General features: G+C 43.4%; 1 protein-coding gene across 2 annotated transcripts in view; it reads left to right on the top strand.

The window, feature by feature from the left end:
- The first annotated feature begins 770 nt into the window (after window positions 1–770).
- Window positions 771–27,484, top strand: part of LOC126184123 (high affinity copper uptake protein 1) — a 173,197-nt gene continuing 146,483 nt past the window's right edge. Inside the window, exon 1 of one of the 2 annotated variants that reach the window (XM_049926490.1) lies at window positions 771–919. The gene's annotated coding sequence lies outside the window, so the exon portion shown is untranslated. The remainder of the gene's footprint in view (window positions 920–27,484) is intronic. The other variant, XM_049926489.1, reaches the window with a different exon arrangement.

Consider the following 27,484-nt stretch of genomic DNA (forward strand, 5'->3'; position numbering starts at 1 on the left):
TTAGTGGTATTTCTTTGCAATTGGTTCACATTTCTGAAAACGAAAAAGTAATTAATCGCCACTTTCAACAATTGTATGGAGATTTGTGATTCAACCTATATTATCATTATTTTATTAGACTTTTGTCATAAATTAATCAGACCGAAAAATATTTGGTGGGTAAATATATTTCTCAAATGAATAATTTATACGACCTTCCAAAAATACATGTCTCTATAGTTATCGTGTAATGATTCAATATTTTTCATCTTGAGGTTGAAGCTGTGTTTGCTTTAACAGTGCATATGTTTTTGTATGGGGTCCGCCTTTATTTTATTCGGTCCACCTAATATTTTATTCGGTAGACACGAGGCCCGTCAGTACTTTTTAAAAACTGAAGATAGTAGGTTGATCGACCCGTTAAGTTGTGGCTACTGCAATGATAAGTCTAGAAAGGAGTGCAGAATGGCAATGTTTCGAACTGCAGCCGCTAGGTGGTAGTCATGTCTCTATATAGGCTCTCTTAGGGGGGGAAGGGGGGGCGGGAAAGCAGTGGGGAAAAGCGACTCGACGCAGCACCTCGTAAGCGGATAACCTTTTTGAATGTTGCGCCAACTAGCTGTACATTGAATAAGCAGGACATTTCCGGGTAAAAACTGGTTGGCATTAGTTGAGAAATCAGTGGAAAAACAGCTTTAAAAAGCCAGAAATGAAAGAACGCATTATCGATTAATCGACTGACGTTGAACAGCTGAAATATTCGAGCAATAATCGATATATGATCTTACTGCTAGCAACTTTGGAGTGACGCAACAGGTGGAGTGCAAAGTATGGAGGGGGAAGCATCGTACGGAGAAGTGTTTTAAAGCTGTTGTTCCGCGTGCGAGACGTACTGTTCGTCGAACTGCAACAGCTGTGCACATCTGCGTTCCTGTGAACAGTGAGTTCGCATAAACCTTATTAGAAATAGTAATCTGTAACTATCGTTAAAATGTTATTAGGGTTATCTATGTGTGACATTTAATTTTTGGAGGTTTCAAAATGTAGGAATAAGTATTTATACACTACTGTCATTCTTCAATGGACGCAACAAAGTGTAGTCTGCTGTCAGGCGCGTTAAGTAATTTTTATTTCTGTTTGGTGGATCATAAAACAAGTTCGCCTCTCCTACAAGTTACGTTAGTGTACAATAATTATTACTGTTATGCTGCAAATACCTGTCAGCTGTTTCAGGTGTCATATTTCATCATCTTCTTGCAGCGTACTGTTATGACAGTAGTTCCAAGTACATATCTTTGTTTCGTGTTGTATTGTTGGGGCCACCTTAATGTATTCGTAAGGCCAATAAATAATACATATTAGTATTCGCCAGGCAAAAGTATTACATATGTCTGAGTGTTACTTTACTATTTAATTACGACTTAATGCATTAAACCATAACGAAATAGCGGGAGGAAAATCGTTTGTAGCAATATTTTTGAATCTTACTCTCACAGGACTGCTGTTATAGCATTATCGACAGTCTATTTCAATTTTGAGAGAAACATAAGTCTAGTACTTTTTTGCTGTGGCAAGTTTTTTACTCAGCTTTGTTTTTGAACGAAAGGGGGGATTCAAACGGAAAATTTATTCAGTGCATGAAGGCTGAAATTCCCATAGAAGCAGTTTGCCCAAGTACTTTCGAAAATCTGAAGTCTTTATAAATCTGCCCAATAATTAGCACTATTCACAGCACGCATAATACTACCATTTCCCTTGTTTCCACGTCTCAACAATATTCGTTTGTTTTGATTACCAATATTATTCCAAAGATTTTTTTTAAAGCTCTCTGTCGTACTTCAGATAAACTGTGTTAATGTCTTTAAAGTACAGTAACAGCAGTTTCGAGAACTGTAAACTAAACTAAAAATATCCACGTGCAGCATTTCTGTTCCTACTTCACATGTACCAACAAACGACCAAGCGCGCCCGTCCACGGCCATGCAGTTGAATAGAGAAGCTATCGTTATTTTAGTAGTGCAAATTAACGCATGGGCACCTGGAAACCTAAATAATATGTTACATAACTAGTTAATCAGCGAGTACTATCACCCTCATTTACCTTCCTTAAGCATGTAACATTATTCTCTGTATGTTTACTAAATGAAGTCACTAACCGGTTTGCCCAGTCTGGTGGTACTGCTAATTGCCTTAACCCTTTGAGTCCATCAATATATATTTAAAAAATCCGTAATTAACCTTTATTATCGTAGTAAGCAACGAATACAAGAAGAAACTGACAAAAAGCAAACAACTGCTTTAAGGATATTGTTTTACTTTGGAATACACTTTTAAACTTTTTCACAAAATGAACCTTTATTACCATATTAAGCAATGAATAAAATAAGAAATTGGCAAAAAGTAAACAGTCAGTTCTAAGGAGGTAATTTCACTTTAGAACCACTAGAACATGCAGTTTTCCTCCATCGATAATTTCGTGTGATATATTTGAAAGTAAATTCACATTTTTCCTAGACACAATTTCACATCTCGAAACTTTCATGAACTCATACCTAGAACAAGCAAAAGTGGGCCTAAAATGTAATAAAATATTTGTATCAAAAATACATAGTGGACCACAAACGCATGTCACGATCTCCTACAGTCCCGTATCACAATCTCTGCGCCGACTGCTGCTCTGAGTGGTATAAGTGACGGCTACAATGCACTTCATACATAGAAGTTCCCCGGTGCACCACTAGAGTCTTTGTGTGTGATATACGTATTGCGGTTTCTGGCACTAACAGCTGGTACTCGGAGGGCTAAATCATGGACTGAGGCGAACCAGAAATGTGTTTGACACCAGCCATTATCCAGTGAAACGTTAATATTCAGCCACCAACTATGCAGATTTGATGATAATTTGTACCGGCGACTCACTAAAGCTGAGACAGCAAAATGCGCCTCAGGAAGGAAGATTAGGATGTAAAGTCCCGTCTTAGGGGCGGGGCACAAAGTCGGACCGTGGAAGGGTAGGAAAGCAAATCCGGCCTATCCTTTGCAAAGGAATTATCTTGGCATTGCCCTTAAGGGATTCAACGAAACCATGGAAAACCTAAATCTGGAATTTGAAGCTGCGTCCTCCAGTTTCTTACCACTGCGTCAGCCCGCGCGGTAAAATATCTCGGTAACTATGCATCCCGCAACAAAATAGTAAAAACCAAATTCGCACAGATGACGGGGAACAACTAAATGACTCTTTACACTAGAGGGCACTGTATCCGTTTAAACAGAGGGCAACTCCATTTTTAAGTGTAACCCTTATTTCTCTGCATATTAGAGATTCTCGAGAAAAATTTAATACGTTTCTACTGGAACATTTTTAATTTTTTATTTATTTAACACATTTTCGCGAGACTTTTAATGCTTGCCCAAAAAGAAAATTAATTCCAGCATATGTGGTTAGTGATGAGTTTCACCCTTGACAGATTTAATGATTCTTCCTGGAAAGGACTCTCAAGAGTGCAATAGTATTTCCTCGTCAACGCCTCTGCAAGCCTTCGTAATGCTTTCACTCATATATTCATGCCTTTTTATAAATTTTGTCTTTTAAGGCACCACGGAGAAAGAAATACAGAGATCTTAGGACCTGATGATCTGTCTGGCCTTTTTACTGTACCACTTGTTCTGTTCCAGCAACTATATCTGTGATTTAACACCTCCCGTTTACTGCGAAACCATGATGCTGGAATCACACAAATCAGCGTCGTTGGATGGTAAGATCTTCAAGCAGTAATGATAAACCGACCTTCAGAAAGTTTATATAAGTTTGACAATCTATAATGGATGAATATTGGCCGCCGAATGTCCTACAGATATTAAAGTAACATAGAACATGGCCCAGGGAAGCCTAACAGGACCTCAAATGTGTCAACATACATAAACAATTTATCCTATGGGCTCAGCAGCACTATTAAATTGTTTGCTGGTGATGCTGTTCAAAAAATGTTCAAATGTGTGTGAAATCTTATGGGACTTAACTGCTAAGGTCATCAGTCCCTACGCTTACACACTACTTAACCTAAATTATCCTAAGGACACACACACACACACACACACACACACACACACACACACACACATGCCCGAGGGAGGACTCGAACCTCCGCCGGGATCAGCTGCACAGGGTGATGCTGTTGTCGACGGGAATGTATAGACGTTGAAGGATCGTAAGGAAACGCAGAAAGACTTGGACATAGTTCCCACTTGATGTAATGAATGGCAAGTTCTCTTTATATGTGGGAAAATGCAAGATAATGCCTATAACAAAGAGGAAGTACCCGGCAATACCGGATTACAAGATCAGTGATCAACATTTTGAATGCGACACATCATATAAGTATATTTTGATAATACTAAGAAGTGATATGAAATATGATCATGTATAATAACTGTTAGGGTAGGCGGGTTAAAGACTTGCATTAGTTGGAAGGTGGCGGAGGAGGTGCAGTGCATCTGTAAAGGAAATTGCATACAAAACACTCGTGCAACCAATTCTAGAGTACTGTTCCAGCGTTTGGTGTTCCTATCAAATAGGCCTAACAGCAAACATCGTATGATTTCAGAGCCGCGCTGCTAAGTTCGTACCAGGACAATGTGACCTCTCAAACTGTAGCAGAAATGCTTGGAGAACTAAAATTGGGAACATGGGAACAAAGACGACGTACATGAAATGTATTCGCTGTTTCGAATACGAACAACCTTGAATTGTATAATGGAATGACGATAGTGAAAATTTGCGCCTGGCCAGATTTCTAACGCGGATTTCCCGCTTTATGCGGGAGGTTGCCTTAACCGTGTGGCTATCCGTGCACGAATGACGACCTGACTCAAACTTCCCTATGTCGTCGTTTGTGCGTTACAACCTCCACATTATGTAATTGCCATACAGGGAGAGAATATTTTAACTGAACATTGCTGCCTGCCATCGGCGGATAAATGCGATATTGCAGTGCCTGTGTTAAGAAGTCCTCCGGACATGCACGCATCAAGACGGTTGTAATCGCCGCAGTGCTTGCATACCCGAAGGAACATTGGATCGTACTTCTTAACAACACAGGCACTGCAATATCGTATTCATCCGACAATGCCAGGCAGCGATTTTCAGTTAAAATGTTCTCTCCTTGTATAAGGTGTAAGAGTGCAAATTGTGACGCATAAACGACGACGTACGGAAGTTTGGGTTTCGCTGTGAGTCGTGCACGTATAGCCGAAGCGATTAAGGCGTCCGCTCGCGTAAAGCGGGAAATCCGGGTTCGAGTTTCGGTTCGGCACAAATTTTCACTGATGGTTGCCCGTATTCGTAAGTGCGGATACATTCCACATGTTTCGTGACAGCTGTAGTCGCCGCAGTGCATGTTCCTTCGACATGGGTGCATGTCCGAAGGAACATTGTGTCAGACTTCCTAACAACTGCAATGTTATAAAGACGACGTAGTTTTCTCGAGACCTTATTGATTAAATTTAGAGATTCTGTATTCGCAAAAGACTGTACGACCGTTGTGCTGCCACAAACATATCTCGCTTAGAGAGCGTCAGAAAAAGATAATAGAGATGAGAGGGAGTACAGAGGCACTGTGGACAGTCATTTTTCATTCACTCAGTACGTGATTGGAACAGGACAGAAAATGGATAACATTAGTACGATATCTCCTCTGTACACTGATCTGTATAGTGTAGATGTAGACGTACATGTAGCTAATATCCACAGAACAATGAAGGCTAAGAAGTTTGCCTCCCGTTAATCCACACTGGATGTTAACACTGTTCAAGGACATTGATGTTTAGCTTTGTGGCTATACATTTCTCCTAGTAATGCAGTTTTTGTGTACTTACCTCACCATGGTTCGCGACAGTTGATTATCTGAATGCAATACTCGGCGAGGAAATTTATATTTCTCTCTAATTTTGTCAAGCTCATTGACTAAATATGTGTCGATTAAGAAAATCATCGCCGCGACATCCCAGTGTGTCAAAATACACTGTGTAATCAAAAGCGTCCGGGCACGTATTAGACTATACAGTAGTATAGGATGAATCCACTCTTGGCCTTTTTGAGGGCTTGAACACTGCTGAGGTCTCATTTAGTAAGGTGTCTGAATGTCAATGGAGGAATAGCAGCCCATTCTTCCTCAAGAGCAGAAACGAGATATGTTGGACCCTGAAGTTTGGAGCAAAGTCGACAATCCAACTCATCCCAAAAGTATTCCACTGGATTCAGGTTAGATCTCTGGGCAGGCAAGTCCATTCCAGGAATGTTATTGTCCACAAACCTGCGTCAAGGCTGCTGCATTATTATGCTGACACAATCATCGTCTATGAACTGTTCCTCATTTGTAAGCTGTACGAGGTGCATTCAAGTTCTAAGGCCTCCGATTTTTTTTCTCCGGACTGGAAAGAGATAGAAACATGCGCATTGTTTTAAAATGAGGCCGCGTTCATTGTCAATACGTCCCAGAGATGGCAGCACCGTACGGCAGGTGGAATTTTACCGCCAGCAGCGAGAATGACAACAGTTTTAAATACTTAAAATGGCGACGTTTTCCTTACTTGAACAGTGTGCAATCATTCGTTTTCTGAATTTGCGTGGTGTGAAACCAATTGAAATTCATCGACAGTTGAAGGAGACATGTGGTGATGGAGTTATGGATGTGTCGAAAGTGCGTTCGTGGGTGCAACAGTTTAATGAAGGCAGAACATCATGTGACAACAAACCGAAACAACCTCGGGCTCGCACAAGCCGGTCTGACGACATGATCGAGAAAGTGGAAAGAATTGTTTTGGGGGATCGCCGAATGACTGTTGAACAGATCGCCTCCAGAGTTGGCATTTCTGTGGGTTCTGTGCACACAATCCTGCATGACGACCTGAAAATGCGAAAAGTGCCATCCAGGTGGGTGCCACAAATGCTGACCGACGACCACATGGCTGCCAGTGTGGCATGTTGCCAAGCAATGTTGACGCGCAACGACAGCATGAATGGGACTTTCTTTTCGTCGGCTGTGACAATGGATGAGACGTGGATGCCATTTTTCAATCCAGAAACAAAGCGCCAGTCAGCTCAATGGAAGCACACAGATTCACCGCCACCAAAAAAATTTCGGGTAACCGCCAGTGCTGAAAAAATGATAGTGTCCGTGTTCTGGGACAGCGAGGGCGTAATCCTTGCCCATTGCGTTCCAAAGGGCACTACGGTAACAGGTGCATCCTACGAAAATGTTTTGAAGAACAAATTCCTTCCTGCACTGCAACAAAAACGTCCGGGAAGGGCTGCGTGTGTGCTGTTTCACCAAGACAACGCCCCCGCACATCGAGCTAACGTTACGCAACAGTTTCTTCGTGATAACAACTTTGAAGTGATTCCTCATGCTCCCTACTCACCTGACCTGGCTCCTAGTGACTTTTGGCTTTTTCCAACAATGAAAGACACTCTCCGTGGCCGCACATTCACCAGCCGTGCTGCTATTGCCTCAGCGATTTTCCAGTGGTCAAAACAGACTACTAATGAAGCCTTCGCCGCTGCCATGGAATCATGGCGTCAGCGTTGTGAAAAATGTGTACGTCTGCAGGGCGATTACGTCGAGAAGTAACGCCAGTTTCATCGATTTCGGGTGAGTAGCTAATTAGAAAAAAAATCGGAGGCCTTAGAACTTGAATGCACCTCGTACACAAAGCTGTAAAATGTGTTATGTCCTTCCGCATTTAACGTTTTCTTAAGCGCAATAAGGGGACCATGCCCCAACTTCTCTACTGAGTCTCTTTTTGTACTGGCGGATCCTCTTCTTTTAATATGTTGGTCAGTTCCACATTATACAGGTGTGTCTGGATACTTGTGGCCAGATTTATGACGCCATAATATTCTGAGAACATTAATCTGCGATATTCCAGAATCGTGAGAGACGTCTCGAAAAAGTTATAAGGATTATAGCAACGATATCTAACACCGATACGCCATGATATTGCCCCGCTTCAGTTCTTCTACGCTTCCTCTTCTTTGGGTGTATAGGTGGTAAACTGCACGACGTGTTAAAACGAATGCAGAAATCTGTCAGCATATAGGATGATAGCGTTTGTGATGTCTCTTCCGAATTCACACTACATTAAAATCATTTTAATTTGGTCTTCGACAGAATAGTCCATTTCACTCACCATTTAAACTACCGATATGTGTCAATAGTAGCTCTCTGGTTCAATCCCGCGTCCGGCCATCCTGATTTAGGTTTTCCGTGATTTCCCTAAATCGCTCCAGTCAAATGCCGGGATGGTTCCTTTGAAAGGGCACGGCCGACTTCCTTCCCCGTCCTTTCCTAATCCGATGAGACCGATGACCTCGCTGTTTGGTCTCTTCCCCAAACAATCCAATCCAATAGTAGCTCTCTTCCAAAAAGGAGAGAAAGAGCTAATAAAAATCTGTCGTATGTGGGTTTCTATACCACACGTCGAAGATAAACATAGAATAACGCCCTTTACTTTTAGGTATTTACAACATGAGGGCCTCTAGAAAAAGGTGTGCCAACACCTGGATACTGAATGAATAAGAACGCAGTATGACCAACACTCGGTAAAGATCTGATTGGTATCCTGCATAGTGGTAGTAGAGCCGGAATAACCTTCCACTTAAACTACGTGTGTGCATACGTGCAATATTGTCTGCTTCGTGTCCTATTTGAAAATAATTTTTCAATATGAGGTTATTAATTTTTTCTCAAAAACTACAAATTTTCTGTTCATGATGGGGTTCGGCCTCTGGTTCAGACAAAAGCGCTATCTTGTTGAAAGTGGAAATTGTCGTTTTTCTGTGTGTTTTATATTGCCGGAGACATCCACATGTTCCACAGTCAGTCTTCCGAAGTAGTTTTGAACACGTTTTCCGAAAACTGTCTTGAGCAGATAGTTCGGCAGACCTCAAACAATGGAAACATCTTAGGCCTTGTAGCTGCAGACAGGCCGTATAGAGACAGGGATTACTGTCCCTGTCATCATAGCAACTATGGTTACGAAAGTTAATAAATCAGTCAAGAAGGCTAGGAGAGTGTTTCTGCTAGAAGGAGTAGATAAGCATCTCACTTAGACATTGAACTGCAATCATTTAGTTCCAGTACGGTGGACATAGATGAATTATAGGGAAAAAAATGGCACTGAGCACTATGGGACTCAACTGCTGTGGTCATAAGTCCCCTAGAACTTAGAACTACTTAAACCTAACTAACCTAAGGACAGCACACAACACCCAGCCATCATGAGGCAGAGAAAATCCCTGACCCCGCCGGGAATCGAACCCGGGCGTGGGAAGCGAGAACGCTACCGCACGACCACGAGATGCGGGCAATTATAGGGAAAGTTTAAATAGACTGTAAACTGTATTCTGGAGAAGTATGTACCTAATAAGATTAAGGACGGAAAAGACCCACCACGGTTTAACAATGAAATTCGGAAAATGCTGAAGAAACAAAGGCTGTCGCACTCTTCGTTCAAAAGAGACGGCAGGCAAGGGTTAGTAGAGATTCGTGCATCTATGAAAAGATCTATGCGCGAAGCATACCTCCGTCATACCTTAGGAAAAAATGTGGCCAAGAACCTGAGAAAATTCTGGTCCTATGTAAAATCGCTAAGCTGGTCGTTGACCAGTCTGGTGTAGCAGTTGAAGATATCAAAACGAAAGCCGAAGTTTTAAATTCCACGTTTAAGAAATCGTTCACGCACAAGAATCTTTCAAACATACCATCGTGTGACCGTCGCACGACATACACTCCTGGAAATTGAAATAAGAACACCGTGAATTCATTGTCCCAGGAAGGGGAAACTTTATTGACACATTCCTGGGGTCAGATACATCACATGATCACACTGACAGAACCACAGGCACATAGACACAGGCAACAGAGCATGCACAATGTCGGCACTAGTACAGTGTATATCCACCTTTCGCAGCAATGCAGGCTGCTATTCTCCCATGGAGACGATCGTAGAGATGCTGGATGTAGTCCTGTGGAACGGCTTGCCATGCCATTTCCACCTGGCGCCTCAGTTGGACCAGCGTTCGTGCTGGACGTGCAGACCGCGTGAGACGACGCTTCATCCAGTCCCAAACATGCTCAATGGGGGACAGATCCGGAGATCTTGCTGGCCAGGGTAGTTGACTTACACCTTCTAGAGCACGTTGGGTGGCACGGGATACATGCGGACGTGCATTGTCCTGTTGGAACAGCAAGTTCCCTTGCCGGTCTAGGAATGGTAGAACGATGGGTTCGATGACGGTTTGGATGTACCGTGCACTATTCAGTGTCCCCTCGACGATCACCAGTGGTGTACGGCCAGTGTAGGAGATCGCTCCCCACACCATGATGCCGGGTGTTGGCCCTCTGTGCCTCGGTCGTATGCAGTCCTGATTGTGGCGCTCACCTGCACGGCGCCAAACACGCATACGACCATCATTGGCACCAAGGCAGAAGCGACTCTCATCGCTGAAGACGACACGTCTCCATTCGTCCCTCCATTCACGCCTGTCGCGACACCACTGGAGGCGGGCTGCACGATGTTGGGGCGTGAGCGGAAGACGGCCTAACGGTGTGCGGGACCGTAGCTCAGCTTCATGGAGACGGTTGCGAATGGTCCTCGCCGATACCCCAGGAGCAACAGTGTCCCTAATTTGCTGGGAAGTGGCGGTGCGGTCCCCTACGGCACTGCGTAGGATCCTACGGTCTTGGCGTGCATCCGTGCGTCGCTGCGGTCCGGTCCCAGGTCGACGGGCACGTGCACCTTCCGCCGACCACTGGCGACAACATCGATGTACTGTGGAGACCTCACGCCCCACGTGTTGAGCAATTCGGCGGTACGTCCACCCGGCCTCCCGCATGCCCACTATACGCCCTCGCTCAAAGTCCGTCAACTGCACATACGGTTCACGTCCACGCTGTCGCGGCATGCTACCAGTGTTAAAGACTGCGATGGAGCTCCGTATGCCACGGCAAACTGGCTGACACTGACGGCGGCGGTGCACAAATGCTGCGCAGCTAGCGCCATTCGACGGCCAACACCGCGGTACCTGGTGTGTCCGCTGTGCTGTGCGTGTGATCATTGCTTGTACAGCCCTCTCGCAGTGTCCGGAGCAAGTATGGTGGGTCTGACACACCGGTGTCAATGTGTTCTCTTTTCCATTTCCAGGAGTGTAGTAATAAGCATCCCTGGTGTAGAGAAACAACTGAAAAGGTTGAAAGCAAGTAAGTCGCCAGGTCTGGATGGAATCCCAATTCGGTTGTATACAGGGTACTCTACGGCATTGGCCCCTCACTTAGCTTGCATTTATCGCGAAACTCTCACCCAGCGCTAAGTACCAAGTGACTGGTAAAAAGCGTAGGTGACTCCTGTATATAAGAAGGTTAAAAAAACAGCCCCCGTAAAATTACAGACCAGTATCCTTAACATAGGTTTGCTTCAGAAGTCTAAAACATATTCTGAGTTCGAAAATAATATATTTCCTAGACACCAAAAAGCTTCCGTCCACGAATCAGCGCGGTTTTAGAAAGCATTGCTCCAGCGAAACCCAGCTTGGCCTTTCCTCACATGATGCACTGCGAACTATGGATGAAGAGTAACAGGCGGATTCCATATTTCTAGATTTCCAAAAAGCATTTGACAGGGTACATCACTGCAGACTGGTAACGAAGGTACGAGCGTATGGAATAGGTTCCCAGCTGTGTGAGTGGCTCGAAGACTTCTTAAGTAATAGAACCCAGTATGTTATTACCTACGGCGAGTGTTCATCAGAGACAGGAGTGCCCCAGGGAGGTATGATAGGACTGATAATATATGTATATACACTGAAGAACCAAGGAAACTGGTATAGGCATGTGCATTCAAATACAGAGAAACAGGCGCTGCGGTCGGCAACGCCTATATAAAACAAGTGTCTAGCGCAGTTTTGAGATCGGTTGCAGCTGCTACAGTGGCAGGTTATCAAGACTGAAGTGAGTTTGAACGTGGTGTTACAGTCGGCGCACGAACGATGGGACATAGCATCTCTGGGATAGCGATGAAGTGAGGATTTTCCCGTACGACCATTTCACGAGTGTACCGTGAATATCAGGAATCCCGTAAAACATCAAATCTCCGACATCGCTGCAGCCGGAAAAAGATCCTGCAAGAACGGGACCAGCGACGACTGAAGATAATCGTTTAACGTGACAGAAGTGCATCCCTTCCGCAAATTGCTGCAGATTTAGTGCTGGGCCATCAACAAGTGTCAGCGTGCGAACCTTAACGAAACATCATCAATGGGGTTTCGAAGCCGAAGACCCACTCGTGTACCCTTGAAGCTTTACGCCTCGCCTGGGCCTGTCAACACAGACATTGGACTGTTGATGACTGGAAACATGTTACCTGGCCGGGCGAGTCTCGTTTCAAGTCGCGTGTAGTGGCCGCGTGGTTTAAGTTGCCATGTCACGGATTGCGGACGTTCGAGTTCTCCCTCGGGCATGAGTGTGTGTGTTGTTCTTCGCATAAGTTAGTTTAAGTAGTGTGGTAAGTCTAGGGACCGATGACCTCAGCAGTTTGATCCCTCAGGAATTCACATACATTTGAACATTTTTTTCTCGTTTCAAATTGTATAGAGCGGATGGATGTGTAAGGGTATGGAAACAGTCTTATGAGTCCATGGAACCTGCATGTCAGCAGGGGACTATTCGAGCTGGTGGATGCTCGGTAATGGTGTGGGGCGTGTGTAGTTCGAGTGATATGGAGCACCTGATACGTTTAGATACGACGACACTGACGTAAGCATCCTGTCTGATCACCTACATCCATTCATGTCCATAGTGCATTCCAACGACTTGGGCAACTCCAGCAGGACAACGCGACACCCCACACGTCCAGAATTGCTACAGAGTGGCTCCAGGGACACTCCTCTGAGTTTTAACACTTCCGCTGGCCACCAAACTCCCCAGACACGAACATTATTGCGCATATCTGGAATACCTTGCGACGTACTGTTCAGAAGAGATGTCCACCCCCTCGTTCTCTTACGGATTTATGGACAGCCCTGCAGGATTCACGGTGCCAATTCCCTGCAGCACTACTTCAGACATTAGTCGAGTCCGTGCCACGTCGTGTTGCGGCAGTTCTGCTTGCGCACGGGGCCCCTACACAATATCAGGCAGGTGTAACAGTTTCTTCGGCTCTTCAGTGAATATAGGACGCTAGTGCGACATGCTGTTGAGTCCTGCTCGAGTGTTTGGGATCCGCACCGGGTCGGATTAAAGGAAGACATCAAAGCAATTCAGAGACTGGCTGCTAGATTTGTTACCAGTAGGTTCGAACAACACGTGTTGCAGAGGTGCTTCTGGTACTCAAATGGGAATCTCTAGAGAAAAGTCGACGTTCTTTTCGAGGAACACTACTGAGAAAATTAAGAGAACCGGCATTTGCAGTTGAATTCAGAACTATCCAACTGCCGCCGACATACATGTCGCGTAAGTCGTTTTTGCCTCCCTCTGTCTGCGAGTGGTACAGGAAAGGAAACGACTGGTAGTGATACAGGATACCCTCCGCCATGCACCATATGGTGGTTTGCGGAGTATGGATGTATGTAGATGTAGATAACTCGGCCTGTATATGACTACTTGCTGTTAATTTATAGATTTGCAACTGACAACGTACGTCTATTCTAGGTGGTAGTTTTCTGCATGCAATTCTATAACTTCGTGAGAGCTGCATAATTCTACACGGAACTGACGTTCCCAAATGACACCATGAGGAATACTTAGAAGTACGCGACTCGCATAGGTGCACGAGGGAAAAGGAAGCAGCCAGGAGCAACGCACGATGTAGTCGCTGCACCAAAAAAGATGGTATGTTGTGTGGCAGCTGGGTTATATAGCACAAGTGTTTCGTCGTCGGCGCCATCCATGGGTGAGCAACTTGCAGCAAGTTACACGAAGGGTGTCTAAGCGACCGCAGGTCACTTGTACTGTTGGTATTTGACTATGACCAAATAACGAAGATATATACCTTTTAGTAAATGACTATTTCAGTTATGTAAAATTGAAGAAATAAGTTTGAGAAGCTTAACGAATACTTCGCTATAAAAAGAAATCAACGAGAAGGATGTTTTGAATACCACGGAACTTTCCTAGGCGTGGTGTTACTGTCTCTGATCTTGGAATCAACACAACATGCCCAGTCTGTTCTAGGGGAAGCTACATTTCAATGCGGATTCCGAAACATGGAACAATTAGACATTTTTTATATCTAGAACTCTGGCATCGTTGAAAGAAGTGATAGACAGAAAAATCTCAGGAGCAACTGAAGTTGAACCTCGGACCTCTGAATTTTTTGATTTGCTTTATCCATACTCACTGTGCTACCGAGCTACACACTAGTTACACATATTGTATCTTACTGTTACCTAGAAAACCACAAACATTCACAATTATTGCGCATACGAGTGACACAGTACCTCTGAATTCTCACACAAAAATCACTCGACCTTTTTTAAGCGAGAGCAACTCCGCTGTAGGAAACCACTGCGTTTTTTACAACCTCTCATAGAGCGAAACGACAGCAGAATGTGTCCAGAGATCTCTGTTACGTGTGATTAAGGACTCGCGAAACTAAGTTTGACAAATGGTCAGGCTTGTCATGTAGAAAACTGTTGCTTATTTCAGCAATGTGAGTTAACGTTGAAAAAAATCCGTATGCAATATTTTAGCTGCTGATATGACCTGTAAAAAAAAAGAGGGGGTAACTTCCTACTGTACAGCCCTGATCTCTCTCGGTGCCATACGCCATCGCCATCTAGGGACAAGGTTGCGTTAGCTGCGCGCCCGTCTCTTGTCACTGTAGTGAGACAGTGAAAGCGATCGTAAGACAATTAAACATTCGTTGACAAGTACAGCTGGTATGTTTATGTTATCCGCTACAACTGATATGTTATCTGCAACATTCTTCCAAATTGTTACGGAATAGACACAAATAAATTCACGGTTTAGAACACGTCGGAATTGATTTTATTTATTGTAACTGCCGCAAAATATCGATGCAATGTTTCAAACATACATTTTTTTGTGCACCAAGAACATAACAGTAAAAACGACACATGACAGCCCTGCGAGTCACAGACGCTATTAGACGTCCTTTGACAAAACTGGTACGGTGTTAGAAATGAATCAGGCCTAATATCAGTATATCTCCAGGAGTACCACTCATATTTAATTAAATTTTGAAACCGTGGAGAGAAAAACTAATCATGTACTACAGAGCGCAGCTTCAGAATATTGTCACACTTGTAGACTGAAAACTTCAGTGATATGCACAGAATAATTTTCTGTTACTTTTATCACAGTGCTCCAAGTGACGGAAAAATTCTCTAACTGTTGAATTACGTTCGTCGTTCCGGATGAAATCTGAAGCATCTCTACTTCTTTGTCAGGGTAAGCTCGAAATTCAACTTTTAATTCATTAGAACTTTTATGACCTGACCAAAAATCTAAAAGAAGAGATTTGTTTCTGCAGAACGGAAGAAAAGCATGATGCAGGAAAACGTTAACGTTTTCATTTCCCATTTTTCTCTACTTCGATGCGTCTACCACAAGCCTGTCTGCGTAGAACATTGTTCTTTTGACACGTGGTCCAAAACGTCCAGCTGATTCTTCAAGACACATATATCGTTTAGGCAGCAATAAACCATCCAGCTAATTATGGGCATTATAGTATATGAGTGAGTGCAGCCGTGGACTGCGCAGTCGCCTCTGTATGTTTTTCTCATTTGAATGACTTATCTTAGCACGCATTTCTTTTGGGAAGCCTAACTGATCTACATTCTAAACGTAAGTCACGAATACTAGTGATTTCATGCCTTGCATTCGTAATAAAAGCGTCTATCATTTCGGCTCTAATCACTTAATTTTCCGACCTGTTTCTCGATACAGGTTTTGTTATTTTTCTTGCCCAACTTTATGTGCATATTTTGAAGCAAATAATCCAACACTGAGAAGCTGCAAATTCCTTAGCGCCTATCGCGTTGTCAATATCTAACTCCCAATCTCGTGTAGTTGTATCGCTGACACTTAATGACTTTTGTCTGGCTTCGTTAAATAGCTAAAAAAAAGTAGCTCATTTAAGTCCGTAGAAATTTCCAGTCGACTCTTACGTCGTCAAGCGATTTCCTTCTTTCGTCTATACAATTCGCGTTCAGAACGGATAAAGCGATATTTATTTCGAATGGTACTGAAATGCAGACGATTGTTACCACTTTCGTTCAATCAACACATTACCACTTTTTTTTGTCTGATAAGGTAATTTTAGTTCCTGGAGTTGCTTTCGGAGATAATTGACGATTATACGTGGTGCTATCTCTCGAAGAGTCTCCACGAGTTCAACTTTCTTCAGTTTCTTCGCCGCCTGTGGATTCGCATTCTGCAATATCATGTTTTCCAGTCGTTTCAAGCCACATGTCTGCGATATTTACATGCTCGAGTAGACGTTTTAACTACCATTTCGCACATCAGATAGTCTTCACGTGTGATTTCTGTTGATGGCTTCATTTGGCGTATGTTGTATATCTCCATAGCAAGCAGCAAACAGTTACAGGGTCGCCATCACCTGTGAGGGAGACAGAATGTTCAGCTAAAGTGGCTTGCGGAGTATAGATGTAGATGTAAAGAATATCTTTCACTACTCGAACTAGCGTCAGGACGTTATGTTTCGAAATACTTACCAGAAATTAAAGGAAAGTGCATCACACAGAAAGGAATATTTGTTCCCCTTTTTTTCACTAAAACCTTGCCGCTATATTCATCTTCAGTGAACACTGCAATAAGACGGCTGCACTTCCCGACCACGCACGCAACGCTGACCGTACTAAAGCCGCGTACACACTGTCGCTGGAAACATGTTTCCGTCGGAAATATTGTTTTCTGCAATGTTTCCGACTTTGTTTCTTATCTCTGCTGTGGTGAACTTCCCACAATTTACCGTATAAAACACCTAGAATGTCGAGCATATGAAATATGTATTTGAAGACGAAAGTTCGACTCAGACTGAACAGCTGTTGCGGTGGGTCGGAATGACTTGATACAGAATTACTAAATCACGCCCGGAGCGCCATCAGCAATCCAGATACAATGGTGAATGAGTACGTCGTAAACATATCAAATGTTGAATTGCACTGTCACTAATACGCCGAGTAGGACTGAGTCCAGATGATCGCAACGGTCAGGATGGTACTTAGATCCGTGAAGTGTTGAGCTAATCGTGTGGCAATTAAAGAGCGATGAGATGGCGAATGACATGGCTGGACATACATGTCTCTATCAGGGTGCAGAAGATGAACGAACAGATCCAGCAAGTCTCTGTATCGTTCGCTCCGTAGAGGTGACTGCAGTGTCATGTAACCATTCCCCATACGAGAATACCAGTGCCGGTCAGAAATGTATATTTTTTGTCTTTCTTATCGTACCATCGGCAGATACGAACAACTAGCGCGACGCGACTCACGAATCCAGACGAGCTTCTATGTTCCAGTGACGATGCTCCCGTTCCCGTTCCAATACGTTTGACCTGCACACGATCGTCACTGGGACCGAGGCAGAAACAGCTTTCATCACAAAACACAAGAGACCTCCACCCTACCCTCCGATGAGCTCTCGCTTGACACCACTGAAGTCTCGAATGACGGTGGTTTGGGATCAGTGGAGTGCACGCTACAGGGCGTCTGGATCGGAGCTGTCCTCGAAGTAACCGATTTGTAACAGTGTCAATGTAGTGCCAACTGCAGCTCATATTGCTGCTGCAGATACGCCAGAGCCATACGCCGAACACGATGGTCTTCCCTCTCGGTAGTGTCATGTGGCTGTCCGGAGCCTGGTCCTCTTTCGCCTGTACAGTCTCGTGACCAGCGCTGCCAGCAATCATGTACAATGGCTATATTCCTGCCAAGTCTTTCTTCAGTATCACAGAAGGAACATCCAGCTTCTCGTAGCCCTATTACACGATCTCGTTCAGTCAATGATGTGTTCATAATGGCGTCCTTATCTCCTTAGAGGCATTCTTGACTAACATGAACTCACCATGTCCAATCTCAAAGGTTACTAACGCTCACGACCGTTACAGCGTGTATTTAAAGCAAACCTAATATGCATCTTCATGGTGGCGCTACTACTGCCACTCTTATGCGACTGTCGTGAAATCTGAATAGACATCATCTTTCAGATGTAGAAACACGCGTGCCAACTTTCGTTTATGTCACACAACTTCTCCATGGTAGCAATTTTTTTTTTATCATATCCGTATGCATTGTGAGTTCCTGTTTTGGTGTATTGTGACAGTAACACGCTTTGCTAAAATATTCCATTCGTCGAAATAACATAATAACTGTGGAATCCTGAACACACCTATTTCCAAAGAAATTACTGAAGACCAGTATTAAAACGGAGCGAGGTGGCGCAGTGGTTAGCACACTGGACTCGCATTCGGGAGGACGCCGGTTCAATCCCACGTCTGGCCATCCTGATTTAGGTTTTCCGTCATTTCTCTAAATCGCTCCAGGCAAATGCTGGGATGGTTCCTTTGAAAGGACACGGTCGACTTCCTTCCCCGTCCTTCCCTAATCCGGTGAGACCTCGCAGTTTGGTCTCTTCCCTCAAACAACCCAACCCCAACCCAGTATTAAAACACGCAGCAGATGACAATACACACGTTGGCGTGCTCTCTCTCAAAGGTGTCATAATTTGAGAAGCAGATAAGTTCTTGAGGATTCTTCGACCTCGAGGTCCTTAAGGGTATACGGAATAAGTTTTTCGATGAAAAAACCGATGTTTGGGTAAATGCATTTTCGAAAAATTTAGACTCTCCCGTTTAATACCATGTATAAAATATTTGGATGATGTGAATAGAACTATTTTAAATAATTTTTTAAAATAATTTCGACACACGATGTTCCGCACCTTGTATGTGAGACGCGAAATATACCTGATATAGACAGCCTTGCCAGAGATATAATTGAGCACAAGAGAGTTAGCTTTTCTGTTGGCTACACTGCTAGACAGTTGACAATAGATTCTGCACCATTTGTGTTGTTTCCTTTGTGAGTACATCCATGTCATTGTTGTGAAAGTCGTATGTGGAGAAGTCATTGAGTTTTCTTTCCTTCAACATGCCAAGACCTAGTCTGAAGGTATTTAGAAAGCGTGTACATTGGCGCAAGAAAGTAAAGTGTACTAAAAATTCGTCTGATTCATCTTCATCAGTATCTGATGTCCCAGTAGCGACTAACCTTAACACTGGTAGTGATACATTGAGTGATGCTGCTGCCACTACACCGGAAAGTGCTTCAAGAAGAAAACTAGCTGGAATTGAAGAAGAATACAAGAAACTAAATGCTGGGACTACAAAATATGAGGTAGTTAACGTCTCTTTATTATCAGACGTTTTGGAGAACAATGTGTGCTGCAAGCAATGTGGAAAATGTGGTGTTTCATTGAAAACAAACTTACATGTAGGACTTGCTTGTGAATTAGAGTTGATGTGCAGTTATTGCAAACACAGTGTTACTTTCTTCAATTCCTCACATGTTACTGCAGATACAGGTAAACATACGATATAAACATTAGACTGGTTTATGGATTACGGTGTATAGGAAAGGGCAGGGCTGCAGGTGCCATGTTGTGTGGTGTGATGAACCTCCCTCCTCCACCTTCAAAATTTAACAAAAACATAATTGCAATAGGCTCTGCTGTAGAAGATGTGGCACAGGAAAACATGAAAGATGCTGTCGAGGAAGCAGTTGTTGAAAATAATAATAGCAGAGACTTGTCCATAGTTTTTGATGGAAGCTGGCGTAAGAGAGGCCACACATCTCTGAATGGTGTAGTAACAGCTACAAGTGTGGACACTGGTAAGGTAGTTGATGTGGCAATACTTTCCATGCATTGCCGATGCAAGGAGAAAATGAAAAATAAACATGAAGAGGAGTGCATGGCAAATTACTATAGGTCAAGTGGTGGTATGGAAGTGGCTGGTGTAAGAAGTATTTATCAACGCTCAGTAAAATGGTGTAGGACTACGAACTGCCGCAGCTATGCTTTGTTTCGACAAGGAACGGGTCAGGTCTTCAGATAATGCCATAAAAGTATATTCAAAGATGGCTAGACAGCATAGCAGAGCCATCAAGAGGAAGCTGTTGGACGATTCTGATGATACAAGCTATGGAGCAGGCTTGTACTGAAGTAAAAACTTTGAAGCTAATTTCCCGTAACTTTAATTTTTTTGTGTATAAGGTACATTTTCCCAGGGCCTATTTATAGTAGAAAGATGAAATTTTCTGTAGTTGTTCCTTAAGACCTTATAATATATCTGAATTAAAAGATATGTGAAATTATTTTGTATTAATGGATGTAAATTTTAAAATATTTGTTAAAATGTATAACTTTTTTTAACATTTACAAAAAATAAAATATCTGAAAAACTATACATTATTTTTTCAAAATTAATAATTCAGCATAAAAGCAGAACGTATCTCTGCGTTCTGTGAAAAAATCAAGAGTATCGTCCAAATAACAAATGAGAAAATGTTCCTAACTTTTAGCTCAATTTGACATTGTAAGCATAGGGCGTTCCGTATACCCTTAACGGCGAAACACTAGCTCTGACTGGACAAAAGTAGCGGGAGGATCGGCCGTGACTTTTGTATTTTGCTTTGCGAAACCATCTAGGTATTCGCATGAAGATATGTGTAGAGTGGACGGAAAATGTGAAACAGGATGGGACCTATTCCTCCCGAATAATGAGTTCAATTTCTTAACCAATTCTCAACATTATTGGCTTCGTAGGAGTAATTTTTCTTTAAATCCTGGAATGCGGTTGCCATGATGAATTGTTTCTTCGTCTCCCTTATGCCCTCAGAATGATTATGCAGGATTTGTTCTTAACTGGAAGTAAAATATTCAGCGGACATTATCTGTAAACTATGAATGTTAAAGCGCTACAGACGTATTTCTTGCCAGAACGTATGAATAAAAAATGAAACGTGTATGCGCTTTGGTTATCCCAGTGCTCTAGTCCCACTTTTATTGGGCGAGATGGTGCAGTGTTTAAAAAAAAAATGGCTCTGAGCACTATGGTACTTAACTTCTGAGGTCATCAGTCCCCTAGAACTTAGAACTAATGAAACCTAACTAACCAAAGGACAGCACACACATCCGTGCCCGAGGCAGGATTCGATCCTGCGACCGAAGCGGTCGCGCTGTTCCAGACTGTAGCGCCTAGAACCGCTCGGCCACCTCGCCCGGCTAGTGTTTAAAACATTGAGTTCGTATTCAGAAGTAATAGTGTTCAAATACTAGTCCAGCCGTCCTGATTTATGTTTTCAGCGGTTTTCCTAAATCGATTAAGGCGAATACCGGGATTGTTCCTTTGGGATACCCGCTTCGGTAGCCAAGGTTCGGAGGTAGCCAGCTTAAATCCTGGCTGCAGAAAGACGTTTTGCCATTAGTATTTTACCGGCAAAAGGGAGGAGAGCGGGTGGCATAATGTTCCTGAACTCCAAAATTTTAGCCAGTGTCCTGGATTCCATTCCAGATCTCTCCGCAGTGTCCCAGGATAGGGACGTTAAGCTAGGCGGCCACCTCGTTGCTGTTCGAGGGGAGTAGGCTGCGGGCAGGTACCGGCTTTCACCCTCTCCCTTCTCTCATCCTCACACTATACAGACGCTCATTACAGTTGCCTACACTCGGCAGAAGATACAAATCTCATACGCCGCGATATGCGGTCATTGTTCGTCGAGGAAGAAAACACTCCCCGATTAGGCGGCTGAACAATCCTGTAGGATAAATGTAACTCCATCCTGGGTTCAGGTGCGTGGGACAGCGGCTGGTCCATGAAACGTAACAATACTCTACCAACAACCGTTATTTTGATACTGTTTTGTTAGACATCCAATTTCGACATTCCAATCACGTCATCCTCAGGCATGTCGCACGAATGACACCAAGTACTGCATGGGCATGTATCAGACAAGGCACCGATAGTCGAAACTGGGTCCGTAGATATCCGAATTCCATTGGTAACTTTTGATTTAGATATTGATTTCCCTCCGGCCCCCTTCCGAGCGAGGTGGCGCAGTGGTTAGACACTGGACTCGCATTCGGGAGGACGACGGTTCAATCCCGCGTCCGGCCATCCTGATTTAGGTTTTCCGTGATTTCCCTAAATCGCTCCAGGCAAATGCCGGGATGGTTCCTTTCAAAGGGCACGGCCGACTTCCTTGCCCGTCCTTCCCTAATCCGATGAGACCGATGACCTCGCTGTCTGGTCTCCTTCCCCGAACCAACCAACCAACCAACCAACCCTCCGGCCCTACACGGAGCCGAGTGTTCGCGAAGTGTGACGGTTGGTTGGTTGGTTGGTTTGGGGAAGGAGACCAGACAGCGTGGTCATCGGTCTCATCGGATTAGGGAAGGATGGGGAAGGAAGTCGGCCGTGCCCTTTCAGAGGAACCATCCCGGCATTTGCCTGGAGTGATTTAGGGAAATCACGGAAAACCTAAATCAGGATGGCCGGACGCGGGATTGAACCGTCGTCCTTCCGAATGCGAGTCCAGTGTCTAACCACTGCGCCACCTCGCTCGGTTGAAGTGTGACGGACAGGCCGAACAGTGTGATGTCACAAGTTCGTTGCGAGAGCCAATTTCTCGTCGGCCCCTGTTCAGGAGATATAACGTCACAAACACTGATATGCGTGAAAATCTGCCGCATCAAGCCTGACGTTTTAATTTACCACTAACTCTACTCTCAACACGTTTTGCAGACAGTATCTACATAGATCACTGAATGTACTTGTAAATTTATATCACTGTACGACACATAGTTCAGGAACTTGACGTCATGAGCACTGAGACGCGTGGAAAACTCAATTTTCTTAAAATGGAGCGCAGATTACCCAGACATCCAGTGTTTGATAATGAGAGCACTTAGTGAATCTTTGAACATTATTTCAAAGACTTTGTAAACATTCTGCTGTTTACATGCTTAATGTCAAATAAATATTTAACACGTTAACTCATTTCTAAAGTAATAAGAAGTCTGATGCTGTTTTATACAGAGACTAAAGACTCGGGAATTTATATGACAAAATTACCACCATAGCTGTATTTTGAGAATGACTTTGTTGTCTCACACGACTAGTTTCGGCGGCATCCTCAGGCCCCACTACTGCCAAAAGAGCATTAGATTTCCTTGTGGAGTCCTTGTTACTAGTATACGTGGGATAGCTTTCCTTAGCAGTCTCTTACTATCTGGAAAGAAGCATAGTAGGGTTAAGAACCACGTTCGTCTTCTAGGTGTGGGAGTGAGAAGGGGATGAGATTGAAAGCATAACTCAGGAACACATGGAGCAATTTCAATCAAATATATTAGGTACACGACTTATTATTTGTAAAAAATGCTGTGGGTGTTAGAATCCCACTAGTACTAGGGGTGTGGATGAGAGTGGGTGACGTAAAAATGTTCGAAAACGACCTGTTGGTATATATTGCCTGTATTTAGTTGAATTGGAATACGTTTAAAATATTGAGTGCAATTTGTCTATTATTTGTCCTGTTCATTGTGTCAACCAGGTCGCGAGAATGAGTACTGTGGTGAGTGAGTAATTTTGTCAACATGTTTCGGGACCTAAGATCAAGCCACATCGCTGGGTATCACAGACACATGCAACATCCTCTCTGGGAGTCGTACGGTGTTAAACAGCAGAGAATCAGACATAAATGTATGAAATATATGTTACATACGCATTTGTTAAACATCCTAAGCAGCTGGGTCGATAACAACCAAACTTCGTACTCATGTTACTTACTGTCTGGAAAGAAATACTGTAGGGGTAAAAACCATGAATTTCCCATTAGGGTGGAGTGGTGGTGGTGGTGGTGGTGGTGGTGGTGGTGGTGGTAGCGAGTTGAAGCACAGAGAAGGGGGGAGGAGGAGAAGGTGGACAGAGGGGTGACGAAGAGATGGACTGAGAGAGGGGATAGGAGCGTAGGAGGATATGGACACAGAGAGGGGAAGGGTGGGAGAAGGAGGAGGAGATGGATAAAAGATTTGAAAAAAATTCGAGGGCGTGCTGAAAAGTAATATCTCCGAATTTTTTATGTGAAAACTTTTATAGCTTTTAAAATAAACGTTATTAACATTCTATTATATCTTACCTTCGAAAGTAACCAGGAAACGCCTGGTTTCTCAGCTAGTGAGATAAATAAAACGGAATATGATACAGCACCGGTATAATATAAGAATCCTAATAACTTTAGTTTTCTTTCCTTAAGCAAAATGACAGAAATCTTACCTGCGTTACGGAATAGCCGGAGAAAGACTAAGTTTCTGGTAAATGCTTTGTTCTTATTTGTGAAGAAATAAGTGTGTTTACAGCTTTCTTCGTCGAAAGTACGCACGTAGACCTGCACAGAGTAACTTTCACTGCCACTGTTTGTAAATTGTGATAGCAAAAGTTGCTTAGTGCGGGTCTTCACAATGGAGAAATGACAAATAGTGAAAGAAAACAACTGCAGTTAAAAACGTAAACACCCAGGGAAACCACAGCGTGTGGTAACAAGAAAGATAATAAAAGCCCACTGATGATGCTGGAATTTCAGCGAAACCTTGCTGGGAAATAAAAGAGAAGATAAATTTGTGTTTTGCTCAAGGCGGATCCTATCCAAGACGAAATGTATCTGTGCTCAGAATTTCTCTGTACAATGTTCGTCTACAGTGCTTAAACTCAGATGGTTAAGATCTCGCCTTCTGAATTCGAGGCACATAATGGTAGTATTATTACAGTAACTAGCTATATCGAAACTGCCAGTCAAGTGGCCGTCACATTTCTTAACTCATAAATGGTTTTACTTCGCTAGCAGTAAATGCCGCCACGGGCACGAGAGTTCGTAAGACAATTCCGACCCAACAGCAAATAATATTTTTAACTGTAAACACGATGCTCGTGGAATTAGATGTGATCAAAAACTTATTCATATGGTGTAATTCATGTTACGATTCGAGGTTATAGTTTCCTAGTTTGAAGCTTTGTTTTTCCGAATCAGAAGCACACCGAGAGGCGGTAGTTGTATTTGATCAGATATTGTCTGTGGTGACTAATAGTTACTATTGGCCCCGGTAGCCGGTCGTCAGTGTTTACTCGCGATAGGGCACGCTAGTCCAGATTCCACTTTGTTTCTCTGGAAACTGAGACCTATTTATACTCTGGTTGTGAGCGTGACACCTTGACAGGTAGAAGGAAAGCTACCGCTCAGGGCATAGAAACGTCAAAGCTGCAAAGACGGAATGTTGTTTTAGTTTCAGATAATCAATTTCTGCAAATGTAGTCCGTAAACCAGGAAACGGTAGGCGGTGGAGGACTACTGTACTAGTTTCGTCTCCCCCTTCTCGTGATCCATTTAGGGAGAATTACTAGTATCACAACTTACGTGATTTTGGCCATAACCTCTCGGACCTTTTCTCGCAATTAGTGAGAATAACAATACTACAACTACGGGATACTGTAGAGGTCTTTCTGCTTTCAGAAGGGAGACTAAGATCGTCTCACTCGAAGAATCATCTGTCTTTGATAAGATTCTACATCTCGATCCGAACAGTCTCTGAAGGCCCAACGATACTGACGGACTGCCGCGTCGTCCTCAGCAGATATGACTGCCTCTATTCTGGAACACTACTCATAATCCAGCTCCTGCACGGAGCGCTTGCGATACTTTTAGCTGTTATTGGAACAGACGTATCGAGCAGGAACCTGGTTTTCGGCTGACTCCAAAGAAATACTCTTACCCCGCCCTTGTCTTAGTCGCGCGTGGGGCTGTGGTTTGGAGAGGGCGATGCTGAGTGTAGTAGTTGTTCGTGACATATGTCAGACACAAATTTCCCTGAATATTTAGCACGTTTTTGTGGACCTGCTGAAACAATTATAGGAGGACATCGAATTCAGTAGAGATGAGGGAGTAACTCACATTGAACAACGATGGGCACAGCAATTCGACACGGCCGTTAGCACGAACTATCCCGACAATCGCCTGAGGCGAGTTAGTTCCACCTGAGGCTGGCGGTTCCAAGCGAAAACGAACAAAGACAGAATCAGTTTGATTCTCTCAGTTTCAAGATTCACTGAATCAAAATATTAAATAGGCAAATAAAGGAATCCGTAGTCCATCGCCATTCGCTGCTTTTCTCGAAAAGTGATAAGTTGTTGAATACCACAAAAAAATCTCCAATATTCGCCTATTGATTCTAATTTTTTGAAACTCTGCTCAAAAATCATGTTGTAATCGCGGATCGTACCACTGTTTTGACATTACGAATAGTCAGTACTAAAGGGTGAAAACTGAGGTTGAAAAACGCTACTGTTCGTGTTAATTTATCGATTTTCAAGGGCTACCAGCAGATAAAGGCATACTATGTAGACACAGGCAGCACATCAGTTACTTTCTATGTCTATCGAATACTATGAATGAATTGTTAAGTTTTTAAATTATTACAGTCACCATAATTTCCTTGCTATTGGTTCCTGATATTCCGGTGTTTTACTTGGTTACAGTCCGCCCCCGGTAGCTGAATGGTCAGCGTGGCGGAGTGTCAGTCCTCTGGGTCCGGGTTCGATTCCCGGCTGGGTCGGGGAATTTTCTCCGCCCAGGGTCTGGGTGTTGCGCTGTCCTCATCATCATCCCAAATAATTAATTAAATAAATAACTCGGTTATTAGTAAAAAAAATTTTAAAAACCTGTTATAACCGAGACCAAACAAATACCGAAAAATACCGGTTATTCCGAAATAAAATGTCGGTATCGGTTTCCCCCATCTCTACTACCAACCACCGGAAACCAAAATCAGAATGGTCTGACGTGGATTCGAATACTGGAACAGCACTACCTCGTTCCATCTATTCGATTCGAAGGAAGGAAGATTAGAGTTTAACGTCCCATCGACAGCGCGGGGATTACAGACGGAGCACAAGTTCTTACTCGAAAAAGACGGAGAAGGAAATCGGCCGTGCTCTTTTCAAAAGAACAGTTTGGTAGGAGAGATTTAGGGAAATCACGGAGAATCTAGATGGACGGTCGGGTATCTCCCGAATGCGAGTCCAGTGCGGTAACCACTGCGCCACTTCGCTCGGTATATTCTTCGATTCCAAATAATGGCGAGTGCTAGTTCTTAATACAGTCCATCACAGCTCCAGAAAATGCTAACAGACATCTTTTATAATCGGAGATGTTGATTATTTGACAGTGATTTTATCGTATCGCTCAGTAAACTTATTACGTATACCACTGTTATTAAGTGACGTCAGTTTCATTCTCTGCGAGCGTTTCCTTCACCGTGTTGGTACGTACGTGGTATTGTAAACCAGTGTCGCAGGCAGAAAAAGAATTCTCTGTCGGTATGATAATAACACTTTTTTCTGAAATCAACTATTAAGTAGATTG

This window comes from Schistocerca cancellata, chromosome 4 (assembly GCF_023864275.1).
Source record: "Schistocerca cancellata isolate TAMUIC-IGC-003103 chromosome 4, iqSchCanc2.1, whole genome shotgun sequence".
In the NCBI taxonomy this organism is placed as follows: domain Eukaryota; kingdom Metazoa; phylum Arthropoda; class Insecta; order Orthoptera; family Acrididae; genus Schistocerca; species Schistocerca cancellata.